The sequence below is a fragment of the Hippopotamus amphibius genome, chromosome 5 (genome assembly GCF_030028045.1).
Source record: "Hippopotamus amphibius kiboko isolate mHipAmp2 chromosome 5, mHipAmp2.hap2, whole genome shotgun sequence".
Classification (NCBI taxonomy): domain Eukaryota; kingdom Metazoa; phylum Chordata; class Mammalia; order Artiodactyla; family Hippopotamidae; genus Hippopotamus; species Hippopotamus amphibius.
This window is the reverse complement of record NC_080190.1, coordinates 133,180,577-133,196,728: the sequence shown is the minus strand read 5'-3', so window position 1 is coordinate 133,196,728 and position 16,152 is coordinate 133,180,577. Positions and strand designations below refer to the sequence as shown.

At 43.5% G+C, this 16,152-nt stretch overlaps 1 long non-coding RNA gene across 1 annotated transcript; it reads left to right on the top strand.

Annotated features, from left to right (window-relative positions):
* Positions 1–1,852: 1,852 nt before the first annotated feature.
* On the top strand, positions 1,853–15,847 carry LOC130854035 (uncharacterized). The gene is made up of 3 exons (XR_009053946.1): positions 1,853–1,975; positions 2,064–2,162; positions 15,468–15,847. It is a non-coding gene; the product is annotated as an uncharacterized LOC130854035 (long non-coding RNA).
* The last annotated feature ends 305 nt before the right edge of the window (positions 15,848–16,152 follow it).

Sequence of the window (16,152 nt, the reverse complement as noted above, 5' to 3'; positions counted from 1 at the left end):
TGGGCCTGCATGGATAATCCAGGTTAATTTCCCCATTGCAAGATCCTTAATTTAATCGCATCTGCAAAGTCCTTTCTGTAATTAAGGCAATATAGTCACAGGTTCTAGAGATTAGGACATGGACATCTTTGGAGGCTGTTGTTTACCAGTTGTCTACAGGCAGGCTTTCCCCTACTCCTCAAGGGGGCCTGTAGTGGGTTCTTGAAGACCCCTTACTGGGGATCCCCAGCACTGCCCCATTCTCTGATCTAGGCGACATGGGTGATGCCCTCTCCACCTAACTTTCTACAAACATCCCTTAGCTCCTGCTTGAAGTTCAGCCCACAGAGGCACTTTTAACTGGGGTGTCCCTTCCTTAGCAGGCAGAAATCTTGGGTGGGGGGCTTTCAAGACCCTTGAGCCTAGCTGTCTCCCAAGGTGTCAGTCACATCACCGTGGACCCCAGGGAAACCCTCCAGCAAATTCTGGAAGTGTATGCCACGCCCAAGGAATAGTTTAAAGAAGCCACATTGCGGTGGGGTGGGGCGCTGCCTGTTCCTTCTCATTAAAGAAATCCTTAGCTCTCTGAGCAATCCTCAGGCTTTTCTTAGATCTAGGCTGGAGATGGGGGATGTGCCAAGACCAGAAGTCACAGGACCGGTTTGGATACTTCTTAGCGAGTTCCTCTTCTTAGCGAGTTCCTCAGGGACGGTCTAGCACCCTGCTTTAAAATGTGTGTGTTGGTGGAGGTGAGGAGGGGAGGGGGGTCGCTATTGTTCTAGGCTTTAGGTTTCAGCCAGTATCCCCAGACACCCGGAAAAGTCCAGCCTAGCCTTCTAGACAAAGAAAAACGTGATCCAGGAAAGAAATTTGCAGTAAAGTATGGGTGCCACCTATCCCAGAGGTACTAGGCTTTAACAGAGGAGAGGGCAATGACTGACTAAAAGTACGCACCACTAGTGAAAAGATGTCCCCCATCAATGATAAACCTTCCCAGGAAGCCTGTCATACACTTGGCGCTGCCCACCTGAACCCAGAATCAACATTCTACAGGGGGTGCTGGGCCCTGAGACACACCTGAGTCGGCACAAAGGGCTCATGATGGCCAGCGGGAAGCCAGCTGGAATGGTGCTGGGATAGCCCACAGGCTTGGTTTGCACGCCCACCCTGCAGGTCCGGAGTGGCCGACTGTATGTGGAAAGGCACGGAGGCTGCTCTGGATTTGGTGAGACAGGGTGTCACAATCGGCGTGCGTCCCTGCCACGGACACAGGGCCAGAGTCTGGAACACTCTCTGACAGAGCCGGAAGGTGGCTGCAGGGTCGGCCATGGGTGTGGATACTGACTCCACCACGTACGAGTTGTGTGGCACTGGGGTTTTTGCTTAACCTCTGGACCCCCTTTTCTATCAACGGATAGAAACTATCTATGATCAAGGATGCTTATGAAAAGTAAACGAAGTAATGTTTGCAGAGCACCTGGAACCCAATAAGTGTTGTTTCGCTCTCTCCTCCTCTAAGATGCCCTCACGTCAGATACACTTTCTTTGTATCTATGTATCAGTGGGTGTGTTTACCATTCAGTGCCTACATCATACAGATATAAACCCAATCTGGGACAAAGGACAGAAGCATCATTAATTAGTGGCCCACCCTGGGTGTGACAAAATTCCTCTGGCGTTGGCTTTCAGGTGTGCCTGCTGGTTGGGAGTTCTGCAGGGACAGGTTTTTGGTTTATAAAGATCAGGTGGTTTTGCTGTGAGCCCATGAGCTAATCTCACTCCCTCCACACTCTGCACCCCCCCCCCAACCCCACCCCAACACACACACCTTACTGGAGGCCAGGGAGAGGAGGGGAGAGCAGAAGCCTGCCCCCACCCCCCCACCCCCAGGACACCTGCACAAAGCAAGGTGTCATGGAAATCTTTACCATTCACTGCAGAGAAACCAATTCAAACCAAGCGCAGAGCAGCCTTTCCATCCTCGTATTAATACAAGGTGCTGGACTAAGCACTTTAGTTGCATCTTTTCATTATGTCTCACAGCAACCCAATGACTTTGGCTATTTATTAAACCTAATTTGCAGAGAAGGAACCAGGACGCAGAGAAGCACTAAGGTGAGCTGACAACGTCTGCACCAGAGCTGACCCAGGTCTACGCTACGGGACCTCTGCTCTCCCCTCAGGTGAGACCTGCTCCACTTGCCACCTGCAAGTCTCCTGACCCAATACAAGTTTCTAAGAAGCTTCTCCCCTCCCTAAGAGGACTGACAGCCTCACCTTACCTCCACCCCAAGCAACCCCAAAAAAGGCAGGAGGAAAGCCCACCGCACTGATCTGCTCACATCCCACTGTGCCCCGGCTCTAGTGGGCGGGCCGTCACGCACCCCACCCCTGGCAGGGACCCCCACTCCGGGGTGGGGGTAGCCTCTTTTGGCTTCGGCAGGCACAACAGGACCTGGGAGATGCTGGGTAGATGGCAGGGACACACGGGCTCTGCAGCCCCTCTCGCTGCTGGGGGTGGGGGGTGGGGGGACAAGGCAGACCCAGCACCCAGGGGAATCTGATGGTGTGACCCGGGCAGCCTTTATAGTGCTGAAGAGCCCAGAAGGGAGGAGGGCTCCTGCCCGTCAGGGGAGCCAGAAAGGCGCTCTGATTCACGGACAGGTGTGAGCAGAGCCTGGGAGGGCGTGGGCGGTGGGGCTGCTGAGCCTGGAGCTGCTAATCCCCTGAGCTGCGTGTGACCCGGCCTCTCCTCTGCGCTGTCGGGCTTGCTCGAGAACCTGGGGGGAGGCGATGCATACCACGTCAAGCTTCTGAAAGAGATCAAGCGCCCTTCTTCTGGAGTTTCCAGTCCAAAAGGAGGCCCCAGAAACGGAACAGCCACCCTCACACCAACCGCTCCTGTTTGAACAGCACTTGACCTTTTTTAGGGCATTTCGTAATACAAGTCCAAGCCAGAAATCCTGGTTAACCTCTCTCCCTCTGTCTTTGTGTACCTTCTGTACCAGCCCAAGAAGACTCTGTTGGTTGAATCCTTTCATGGGAATTAATGAGAGCCTCACAGGGACCTGGGAGGTGGTCATGGTTACAAATCCAGGCTTACAGATGGTAGGAAAGGGAGGAAACTGACATTTGTGAGGGATAGAGTACTAGATTCAGCAAATAAACGTAGAGACTTCAAAACAGTCTAGGGACTTCTCTGGCTGTCCAGCGGTTAAGACTGCGAGCCTCTACTACAGGGAACACAGGCTTGATCCCTGGTAAGGGAACTAAAATCCCACATGCCCCACGGTGAGGCCAGAAAACAAAACAAAAGTTTAGGCCCCATAATGCCTCTGGCTGATAAATTATCCTTGGGAGTGCCTCTGTGATCCCCACAGTTTCTGGCCACTTCCTTCCGTAAGCCACCTTAGGGAGTGCCTATCACAGTCTGGTTTGCACCCTTCCAAGGAGGTCAGTTTCAGCTCTATGCCCTCTGGCCTAATTCAATTAATGAACAAAACAATATGACTGAGAGACCCACCAGGTTCCTAAAAATGAAAGGCCAATGTGTCAATCTCCCCAAATTAATTTATGGCTTCATTAATTCTATTCAAAACTCAAACGGGGACTTCCCTGGTGGCACAGTGGTTAAGAATCCACCTGCCAATGTAGGGGACACGGGTTGGATCCCTGTGCCGAGAAGCTCCAACATGCCGTGGAGCAACTAAGCCTGTGCACCACAACTACTGAGCCTGTGCTCTAGAGCCCACGAGTCACAACTACTGAACCTGCAAGCCTAGAGCCCACGCTCCGAAACAAGAGAAGCCACATGATGAGAAGCCAGTGTACTGCAACAAAGGGTAGCCCCCACTCACCGCAACTAGAGAAAGCATGCACAAAGCAACGAAGACCTAAACTCAGCCAAAAAATTAAAAATAAATAAATACAACCAGTTAATTGTAAACAACAATAAAAAATCAAATAGGAATTTTTGGTGAAACCAAAAAATTTAAAGGGAAAAATAGTAATAATTAGGGATGGGTGCATCTTCATTTTAACACTTCTTATTAAATTAAAATAGTAAGTGTATGCAAGTTATAGGCAAATACATTAACAGAGCAGAATTAAGAATCCAGAATTGTACCTTATACAAAGAACCTGACAAAGGACACACCTCAAATATAAGGCAAAAGCATAGTTTACTTAACAAAAGATTGTAAGGAGCAATACAATGGAGAAAAGACAGTCTTTTCAACAAATAGTGTTGGAACAACCAGACATCCACATGCAAAAAAAAAAAAAATCTAGACAAAGATCTTACATTCTTCACAATTCAAAATGGATCATAAAATGTAAAACTATAAAATTCCTATAAAATAACATAGGAGAAAATCCAGGTGATCTGGGTATGGTGATGACTTTTTAGATACAACTCCAAAGGCACAGCCCATGAAATATCTAACAGATAAGTTGGACTTCACTAAAATTAAAAATCCCACTGTGAAAAAGACACTGTCAAGAGAATGAAAAGACAAGTCACAAGGTGGAAGAAAATATTTGCAAAAGGCATATCTGATGAAGGATTGGTATCCAAAATATACAAAGAACTCAAAACTCAACAACAAGAAAATAAGCAACTTGATTTAAAAATGGGCTAAAGATCTGAACAGACACTTCATCAAAGAAGACAAGATGTGTGGATGGCAAGTAAGCATATTAAAATGTACTCAACATCATATGTCATTAGGGAAATGAAAATTGAAACAACGAGATACCACTATACACCTATCAGAATGGCCGAAATCCAGAACACTGACACAAGGATGTAGGATAATGAGAACTCTCTTCACTTTTGGTGCAAATTAGTACATTTTGGAAGACAGTTTGGTGGTTTCTTACAAAACTAGACATACTCTTACCTTAAGACCCAACAATTGCACTCCTTGGTACTTACCCAAATAAGATGAAAACCTATGCTGATACAAAAATCTGCACATGAGTATTTACAGCAGCTTTATTTATAATTGCCAAAACTTGGAAGCAACCGAGATTTCCTGCAGTAGGCAAATGGATAAATAAACTGGTATGTCAATATAATGAAATATTATTCAACACTAAAAAGAAATGCTATCAAGCCATGAAAAAAATATGGAGGAAAGTTAAATGCATGTTACTAAGTGAAAGAAGCCAATATGAACAGGCTACAAACTCCAAGGTTCCAACTATAGTATAGGATTCCAGCTGTATGATGACATCTTGGAAAAGGCAAAACTATGGAGACAGTAAAAAGATCAGTGGTTGCCAGGGGTTGGGGATGGGGAGGGATGCATAGGTGGAGTACAGAGGATTTTCAGGGCAGTGAAACTATTCTATAGGATACTATAATGGTGAACACCTGTTATTATACATTTGTCAAAACCCATAGAATGCACAACACCAAAAATGAACCCTAATATAAACTATGGACTTTGGGTAATAATGTCGTGTCAGTGTAGGATTACCGATTGTCACAAATGTACCACTCTGGTGGGGGATTTTGATATTGAAGGAGGCTGGGGGTAGTGGGGTGGGGGAACAGGGTGAAACAGGGAATTCTGTACTTTCTGCTCAACTTTGCTGTGAACCCAAAACTGCTCTAAAAATGTCAATTTAAATTTTTTTTAAAGTTAAGGTTATGAGGAAATAGAAATTTGGAAAAATATTTAGAACACAATGTCATTTCACACTCAAAAAAACTTTTAAGTTAAAATGCAAAAAAAAAAATTAAGACATAAAATATAACAAAATACAGGTATTTTATCTTATATCTGGATAGGGAAAGACTACATATGCATAACAACAACAAAAGAAATTACAAAGGAAATGATCAATTAATTTAACCACTAAACAACTTAAAACTCATGGCAAAAATCTTAGCATTCACTCAAATTTTTAAAATATTACTATTAATATGAAAAACTGTAATAGTTAAAGGATAAAGCAACAAGACCTCAATAGAAAAATGCATATAACATGACTGAAGAATTACAAAAGAAGTAACTTCTTTAGTGACTAATAAATCTGTAAAAAATGAAATTCCAATAAAAAGAGCAATGGAATGTCATTTCCTTCCATTAATTTAGCAAATATTGTCCAGTGATAATACTCAATATTGATAATGCTATGATGCTCAAAGCCACGTAAAATGATATGGTTTTTCTCAGAAGTGATTTGACAGTAGGTATCTATAAATTTTTATTTTTTTTGGCTGCACCACACAACCTGTGGGATCTTAGTTCCCTAACCAGGGATCAAACCCACACCCCCTGCAGTGAAAGTGCAGAGTCCTAACCATTGGGCCACCAGGGAAGTCCTGACAATATGTATGTAGAGCCTTAAAAATGTTCACTTTGATCTAGTACTTCCATTTCAAGAAGAAAAATAATCTGAAATATGAACAAACATTTGTGCCCAAAAATGTTCATCACAGTGCTATTTGTAATGCTGAAAGTTTAGAAAAATACAAATGCCTAACAATAGGGGAACAATTATAATTCTACAATCATTAAAAATATTTATGAATAATTTTCCCCAAAGGAAAACAGCTTTACGCATCTGTTCTGATGATAAAAAATAGTCTGTGTTCATGGTAAGTCCAAACAAGATTAAAGAGCATAAAGGAAAAAATGACAATTACCCCAAATCCCATCATCAACAGGCAATCACTATCCACATTCCAACAAATTATCTTCCACACATCTTTCTGGGCATATAATTTTACAAATGAATCATGGTATCCATTTTCTCAAACTGCTTATTCCACTGAGTCTCTAATAGACATTTTTAGATAATAATAAATACAGACATGTTTTTTGGTCATTATTTCTAATGACCATATTGTATTCCAGAATATAGCTTGCCTGTTACTTGGATAACTAAGATCCTACTGATGGACATTCCCTACATTTTTGCTATTATAATCATCACAAGGAACACACTCATGGGATCACCTTTGCACACGTGTCCAATTATCTCCTTAGGATACAATCAGAAACCGGCCTCTCTGGGTGGTAAAGTATGTCTAGTAATACATACTGTGAAGCTGCCTCCAGAAAGTCTCAACCAACTACACCTCCAGCAAGAGTTTCTGAAAGGCCATTGCCCCACCATTGGATACTGTTCATCTTTGTAATCGCCACCAATTGCTACCAAACATGGACTGTCTGATTGTTTTAATTGGTATTTTTGTAATTATGAGTGAGAATGAACACATTTTCATACATTTATTTCTCATTTGCTTTTCATCTTTTGTGAACTGCTGTTTATGTCTTTTGCTCACTTTTTAAAGACCTTCCCTTTTTGAAATTGATTTGTAAATGTCCTTTATATATTAGTGATATTATCTCAGTGTCAAATATGTTGCAAACATATTTCCTTAGCTTGTCATTTCCATTTCAACTTTATTACTCTTAATCTTGTGTTTTTTTAATTGTATGTACTTGAATCTATAAAATATTCCTTTATCATTTCCCTTTGGTATCATACCTTCTGCATTTCAGGACTATAAAAATAATTACCCATATTTTAGTATTTTATAGTTCATTTTTAATCTGAATTTTTTATTATTTATAGTTTATTTTGGTATAAAATATGAGGTAAGGGTCAGGCTTTATGGTTTTCCTGTTAGATAGTTGTCAGAGATTTGAAATGCCACCTTCATCATATATACATATAGATAAACACTGAATTAGTTTGCTAGGGCTGCCATAACAAAATGGCAGATTTGGATGACTTAGATTTATTTTCTCACAGTTCTGAAGCTAGAAACCTGAGATCAAGGTGTCAGCAGCCTTGATTTCTTCTAAGGCCACTCTCCTTGGCTTTAGATGGCTTCTCCCTGTGTCTTCACATGATCTTCCCTCTGTGCATAATGTCTGTGTCCTGATCTGCTCTTCTTACACTGCCACCAATTGTACTGGATTAAGCCAACCTAACGGCCTCATATTAACTTAATCACCTGTTTAAAGACCCTCCAATATCTTAAATACAGTCACATTCTAAGGTACTAGAGGTTAGGACTTCAACATATGAATGTTGGGGAGATATAATTCAGCCTCTCTCTCTCTCTCTCTCTCACATACACACACACACACACACACACACACACACACACACACACACTCACTTGGGTCTGCACTGTCTTGTTTCATTGAACTCTCTATTCCTGCATTGGTATCATACACACTTACTTGCGATAGCCTTGTAATGCCCTTTAATACTTAGTGGGCAAGTACCTCCTTGCAACTTGCCTTTTTCGCAATTGTCCTGGCTATTTTCATATTGCTCCCCTCCCCCTGTGAATTTCAGAATTCACTTGGAATCACTTTGGGATTTTTATTGAGATAGCATAGGATTTATAGATTGGCTTGAGAATGTGCATCTTTAAACATTGTGTCTTCTTATGTGTTATAGGTTGAATTGTGTCCCCTCAAAAAGATATGCTGAAGTCCTAACCCCTGGAACCTGTAAATATGACACTATTTGGAAATAGGGTCTTTTCAGATATAGTCAAGTTGAAGTCATTAGGATGGGCCCTAATTCAATATGACGTGTCCTTATAAGAAGAGAAGCAGAGACATAGGGACAGAAACACACAGAGAATGCTATTAATGCCACAGGCAGAGAGTGGAGTGATGTGTCTACAAGCCAAGGAATGCCAAGAGTTCCTGCAACACCTGATGCTGAGAGAGCCATTAAGTAGATTCTTTTCTAGAGCCTTCAGAGAGAGTCTGCTGACACTGATTTCAGAATTCCAGCCTCCAGAACTGTGACAGTAAAGTTCTTGGCCACTTAGTTTGTGGTAATTTGTTATGGCAGCCCTGGGAAACTAATACACCGTCCAATAACATGATTTGTCTTTCCATGTATTCAAACCTTATTTCTCTCAGAAGAGTTTCATAAAGATTTTATTTTGTTTTGGTTTTCTTTTTGGTTACATGTATTCTTAGGTATTTAATTTTTTGATACTCTTGTAAGTGGAGTATCTTCACTATTACATTTTCTAACTGGTTGTTGCTGAGATACAAGAAACCATTAAAAAAATTTTAAAAATAAAAAAGAAATCATTAATTTTATACGTATTTAATTTGTACTTGTACACTACAGGAAACTCTATTACTTCCAAAAGCTAATTAATGATTCTCTTTTTAATGATTCTCTTGTACAATCATATCATCTTCAAATGAAGATAATTTTGCCTTCTCTCCAATATTTAGACATCTTGTTTCATTATCTTGCTCACTGTATTGACATGCACTTTTTTTTTTTTTGGGCACATGGGCTTAGTTGCTCCGTGGCATGTGGGATCTTCCTGGAGCTGGGATCAAACCTGTGACCTCTGCATTGGCAGGCGGATTCTCAACCACTGCACCACCTAGGAAGCCCCTGACATGCACTTTTAAACAGGGAGAAAAGGGTGACATTTGTCTTTCTCTAACAGGACGATGTCTAATCAAACATATCACTATTAGTTTGAGATTTTTAAAAATCACATGATGAATTTTCACATGGCTTTTCAGTGTCAAAATGATCATATGAAGTATTCACATAAGATTGATTATACTAACAGATTTGCTCATATTTTGTTATCGCTGCATTCCTGAAATGAAATTCACTTGGTCATGGTACATTCCTTAAAGTAGACTGATGGATCTTATGCCCAGTAGTTTATTTGATATTTTTCATCAATCTTTTATAAATAAGATTGAAATGCAAGATAGGTGTGCACCCTGTGTGCTATTGTTTCCATCTTGTGCAATTAAAGTTTGTGTTGTGTTTTTTTTTGCTTGGGAAAATGCTTATGCTGTAACGTATATTCAGTGTTTGCCTTTATATGCAGGGCAGAAAACAAAAGACATCATAATGGTAACACTGGTTACCTAAATGGTGGAATTATAAGGTTTTTCCCTTTAATTTTCTATAATGATTGAGCATCACTTTTATAACAGAATGTTTTAAATATATGCCACTAAAAAAGAGTGGATGGAAATATATTAGCAGTTATCTCTGGGAGAGGGAATGAGACATGACTTTTATCCTCTTTGTCATTCTATGAATCTGTCTGTCCATCAGTACCTCCCCTTTCTGTCCATCCCCCATCCTCCTGACCGAAAAAAATATAAATATACATATTTACATAACTACTTTCTTAACTGCTACGAACTCGGGACTTGTCAGATTATAATAAACCAGTGCAAACAGATCTAAACTCTTCTCAGGATAAAATGAATAGGAAATTCTGTGGCTATTAAGTAGGGTCTAAGTAGAGAAGGCTGTCAGCTGTGAACATCCTATTTTGCTAACTGGAGTCAGGTAGGAGTTATGCCTCTGCTTTCGTGGAAGCAGATGATTTGTGGGGGGGGGGGTCTCAGCAAAATGATGACGTCTTGCTCCTTTAGGAAGTTAGCATCTTAGCTCCAGTGGGACAAGAAGGACTTTAAACAGCCTGCAGCCTCACAAACCGCACCAGTCCCACACAAGGCACCGGCATGTGGATACTGGCATCTTTCTTCCAAAGATTCCTAGGCACTACACCCACTTTGACTAACTTTCTTGAATTGTTTTTAAAAAATTGCTGGAATCCATGAGGGAAGATGCCTCACCTCATGAACCGTGTAGCTGCCTCTGGCCACTGCGTCTTCCCAGATGAGGCCCTGCAGAACAGACAGGGCTGCACAAACAAGCAGAACACGGTCAGCACTCTGAGTCACAAAGTGGGGGCAGTTGGATACACGGCAATAGATAACCAGATGCTTATTTTAGGCTGATTGGAAAACAGGCTATCTTACAACTGTTCAGGATAAATGATTCCCCAAAGCACTGCAGAACTTCCACAGGAACCATGCAAGCAGATAAGCCACAGGGCTGTGAGCATTCTGCTAGATAGCCGCCCCCTGGAAGCCGTAGTTCAGCTCTTACTCCCTACGTAAAAGCTGAACAACAGATCTCCATTAATCATTAGGCAGCTCACAGTGGTGAAGGGACAAATCTGATGAGGGATTTCAAAAAGAAAATAAAATATATATATCATCTTGCAAAACAAACAAAAATCACCAATTTCCAGAGTTGTGAGCCTTAAAAAATAAAAGTTGCATAGTGCCTTCATGTGGTTGATCAGGTTAGCCCTCAACCGAAGGCAAGAGCAAAGCCTGGACTAGTAGGGCCTCTGGCTCTGGAGGACCTTTCATCCGCCCACATATGGGGCCACACTGACTATTAAAGGAGAAAAATTAATCATTCAGTCAGTCAGCAGAGGAATTCAGTTTCCAAACAATTATCTTATATGTGTGTCCATCTCCAGTTTTCCAAGTGCTTCTCAAAATCTCATTTCATTTGATCCAAAGAAGTGCTTACAATGGAGACAAGGCAGATCATTCCTAAAAAATAGCTTCAATTCTGTGAGTGACTACTGTATGCCCACAACTGGCCTAAGAGCTTCAAAAACCTTATATCATTTATCCTCACAACAACCCTCTGAGATTAGGAACGATTGTTATCCCCAGTTTACAGCTAAGGGAACCAGGGATTGAGGAAATTAAGTAAATGCAAATTTATGCAAATTCTTATGTTCCCAATTTATGAATGAAGGAACCAAGGTCAAGTTACTCGGCAAGTTCACAAGGTTCATAACTGTTCGAACCAAGTCTTTTTTTTTAAAGCTCTTTATTGTAATATGATTGCTTTACACTGTTGTGCCAATTTTTGAGGTACACCAAAGCGAATCAGCTGTATTTATATATATATCCCCATATCCCCTCCCTCCCGTGACTCCCTCCCACTCTCCCTATCCTGGCCCTCTAAGGCATCACCCATCATCAAGTTTATCTCCTTATGTTATGCAGGAACTTCCCACAAGCTATCTATTTTACACTTGGTAGTGTATATACGTCAGTGCTACTCTCTCACTTCGTCCCAACTTCCCCTTTGCCCGCCCCGCCCCCCGCCCCCAACCTGTGTCCTCAAGTCCATCAAACCAAGTTTCAACTCAAGGCCGATGTGACTCCAAAGCCCATGTTCTTAACCTTCAGGATGCCCGCCCTCCCTGGGTCACAGGTAGGTTAACCCAGGGACAGAGAGCCTCAGGTCAGCGGGCAGTGTGGGAGAAGGAGCCTCACTATTCGTGTTTACACACCACGCCACTCCCCAGTTAAAACCTCCACTGCCAATTCTGAGATTTGTAGGGAGAGTTTTCAAACTTTTTCCTGTGAAAAGTTCCCCTTGGGAAAGTCAGATGATATCACCTTCCTTCACTGAAACTGTGTGATTCCAAGGGATTCCCTGCTACTTCCTCTGCTGAGGGTGCCCGACGTCGTGAATGGATTTAAGAACGTCCTCAAGAGGCCAAACCAGCAAAGGGAAGTGCCAGGGATGCTAGCATGTACCTGAGCGAATCTGTGGGAACAGCCCAGGCTATGCTGTGGCCAGTAAGCCCCAAATAAGGCTGCAGCAGTGGGGAGCTGTGTCCTGGCTTCACCCGCAAAGGATGATGGTTTGCTTGCTGTCCCTCCAGCTGGCCGGCAGGGGCAGGCAGCCCGAGTCACACGGACGGGGCTCAGCAGCCTGGGGTTCCCACGTCCTCCTCCCCGCAACAGATGTGCCAGGGAATCCTCCACCTACAACTTACAAGAAATCCTGGGCCGCACATCCTGGAATGGCTCCCAAAGCCAGAGGGAGCATTTCTTTCTCAGGCTCCGGCAGATGACAGAGGATGGTGGCACCAACATGGAACACACTGAGTCGGGATGAAAGAGAGGAAGCAGTTCAACAGTGACAGATCTCGTGATAACTGCAACTCAGAGATAAAACAAGCCTCACTCCCGGGTGTCTGTTGCTCCCCACTCCCGCTGTGACCTCTGCAAAGGGAAGTTGGCCGGAGCCCCTCAAAGAGCACGTACAACCTTGGCTGGCAAGGCTTTGCGACTGGGTACTAGAGATGCGACCTCACCACTTGGTTTTGGCACAAGGATCTATATCTGAAGGACCTCTATCGTCGCTTTTTCTCTCCTGGCAGGGTCGGAAGGTAGAGGGACCTTAGAGGGGGGCACCAGGGCGCCACAGCAGAAGAAGCAACCGAAGTACGAACAGGGTCCATTCCCAAATCTTTCTGCTAGTTCTCCTCCTCCTTTGAGTGCTGAGTAGGTCCGTATATTTGTTCCAGCAACAAGCCGAAAACTGCATTTGAATACCTAAAGTAAGACTAAGCTACTACAGGAAAACAAAAACAAACAGAAAACATATCTCAAGCTTTTAGAGGAAAAATAAGCACCTTGAATTTGTTTCTGGCAGTAAACCTGTGGGAGAGAAACACTCCACACACAGCCCTCCTACCCTTAATGACCAAGTGTGATGGTGGGGCTTGGCCAGGTTAAGGTCCCAAAGCAGATGCACTCAACCTTGGCTACATGTTAGCTTAACCAGGGTAACTGTTAATAAATTCTGATATCCAAGCTCACCAGACAAATCACAGTCTCAGGAGTAAGATCTGGGCATTGGTTATTTTCACAGAAGCTTCCCCTCCCCGTCCCCACCCCTTCATGTGCAGCCTGGGTTAAGAACCACTGGCCTAAAGGCTAAGAAAGAGAGGCCCATAGCAGCCACTATCATGTTCAGACACAAAATATGTATCACCATCGCTGAACTATAGACCCAACTTATGAAATCCTGCCCCAGGCATGTGGTTAGTTTCACGTTGCTTTCTCTGCGCCCACCACTCCAAGAGTGGCCGTGCAGTGCATGGTGGCCGTGTGTTGTTTTTGGAATCAAGCATCTCTGTGTTTCTTTGTGGGCAGTGCTACTGGGACTGTCCATCGAGGTCCCCAGATCCTGGCTAAGGGAGGGGCAGATGACCCAAACTAAGGCGATCCAGCCCTCTCTCCCAGAAATCTGACTCTGGGGTGAAGTAACACAGGAGTAGAAAATGGTTGGAGCTGAGTCATGCTGGTATGGGCCCAGAAATAACTAAGAGTCCTGGAGTCGTCCTGCCACCTAAGGCCCTGACATTTCTTCAAGTCTGTGAGCTGCCCCAGGAACCAACAAGTGCCTTCTTGCTTTAATTAGCTAGAATTGGCTTCTACTGCTTGCAGTCAAGGAACTCTGATGACTTCATTGATCAGAGCAGGTGAGGTTATGCTCTGCTAATGCTCGACGCCATCCCAGTCCACTGGGGATCTGCTCTGTGTCATCCCCTCCCTGGTACCCAGGCTGATGGAGCAGCCATCCCGGGAATACTGCTAATCACTATGGCAGAGTTTCCTTAAGAGGGTCTCACACTGTCTACTAGATGCTCTTGCCCTGAGTGGCACGACAGTGCTCACAGCTCATTGGCCAGAACCAATCAGAATTCCGCAGCCCCACCCAACTGTTAAGTGCAACTCCGCAGTGCAAACAGCATTAGTCCAACGGCTACATTAGTCCAACAATTCAAAAATACTGAAGACAATCTGCCAAATTACTGTTTCAGTAGTTTTCAGGGCTGGCTTGGAAGACTGACCACCATTCAAAACAACGTTCCTATAAGAAATTAGGTGGGCTTCCCTGGTGGCGCCGTGGTTAAGAATCTGCCTGCCAATGCAGGGGACATGGGTTCCATCCCTGGTCTGGGAAGATCCCACGTGGCATGGAGCAACAAAGCCCATGTGCCACAACTACTGAGCCTGTGCCCTAGAGCCTGCGAGCCACAACTACTGAGCCCACGTGCCACAATTACTGAAGCCTGTGCACCTAGAGCCTGTGTTCCACAGCAAGAGAAGCCACCGCAATGAGAAGCCTGCGCACCACAACGGAGAGCAGCAAGTCCACGGGCAGCAAGGAAGACCCAACACAGCCCAAATAAATAAATAAATAATGAAATAAATCTTAAAAAAGAAAAAAGAAAAGAAAAAAGAAATTAGGTGCCAAGTTCCAAGTTGTTGACTTGTAAAAGAAGGTGGAACACAATCTGCTAATTTGGGCTTCCTATACTTACATAATTATTTTAGAAACATGGCCCCAGAATTTGACAGGCTGGACTGGATTATTCAACCAAAGCCACGACAAAGAGCACCAGCTACATAATTTGTGGGGCCCAATTATGGGACCCCCTGTTCAAAAAGCAAGAAACAAGTATTAAAGTTACTACCATATAAAGATTTTCCCTTTCTTCCATGGGTGTTTTTTATTTGCTATTTAATATTGTTCTCGGTAAAGAAAAATTTTAGTGTTAGCATGAATTTTACTGTTTAACTTTATATCATGCAAATGATCTTACGTTTGTTTAAATGCAAACATAAGAGCATTTTACAAAACTATTTCAGAGTTAGTACATGCATATGTATTTTGTTCTGGACAGAAGAGTGGAAATGCTGCATGAAACTAACTAAACTGTTAATTTTACTTCGCTTCTTCACCACAAAACAGAATACCAGCCATCCACCACCTTACTGACAAGTAAGGAGGGGCTAAAAGATCTCTCTCTCCATTTGCTTCCGCAGCATCGTTTTCAGAGCAAGTGATCGGCGCACCCAGGAGAGGAACAGCACTGGGAGAGGATACCAGCGTGTTTTTTGCCTTCTTTCTGTTCTCAAAGCAAGCTCTGATTCAAACAAAAAGTGCATCTTCTCAGGCTGTGGGAGCCCTGCCGACCCAGGCGCAGACACAACGCGCTCACCTTGCGTCTGCTCTCCAACGGGTACGCGCGGTGGGCGCACAGAAGCGGGGTGCGCTGGGGGCACCGGAAACCATGCGGAAAGGACACCGGGGACTCGCATTGCATGTCCCTCTCTCCCACGTGCACGTTCCGTGGTCCCACTGGACTTCCCTTACAAAGCACAAGTTCAAAGAAAAAATTATTAAGAATTTTTGACTTGGTGTACCCCCCCAAAAAATAATAAATAAATAAAATTAAAAAAAAAAAAAGAATTTTTGAGATAGTGACGACAGAGCCTTAAAGCACAGGCCCTTTCTGAGCACAGGTCCCTGTGATGGCACAGAGCACACTCACTGAGCCTCTCCCTTCACCCCTAACTCTGCCACAAAACCAGCAAGGCCCGTATTAGCAATTCTGAGGAAGTGTACTAAGAGGTATGAGGTGGGCTTGAGCTGTAGGGTAGGGCCTGCCGTTATTCTTTCATGCCAACAGACGTTCATTGAACAGCTACTATGTGCCAGGCACTGTTC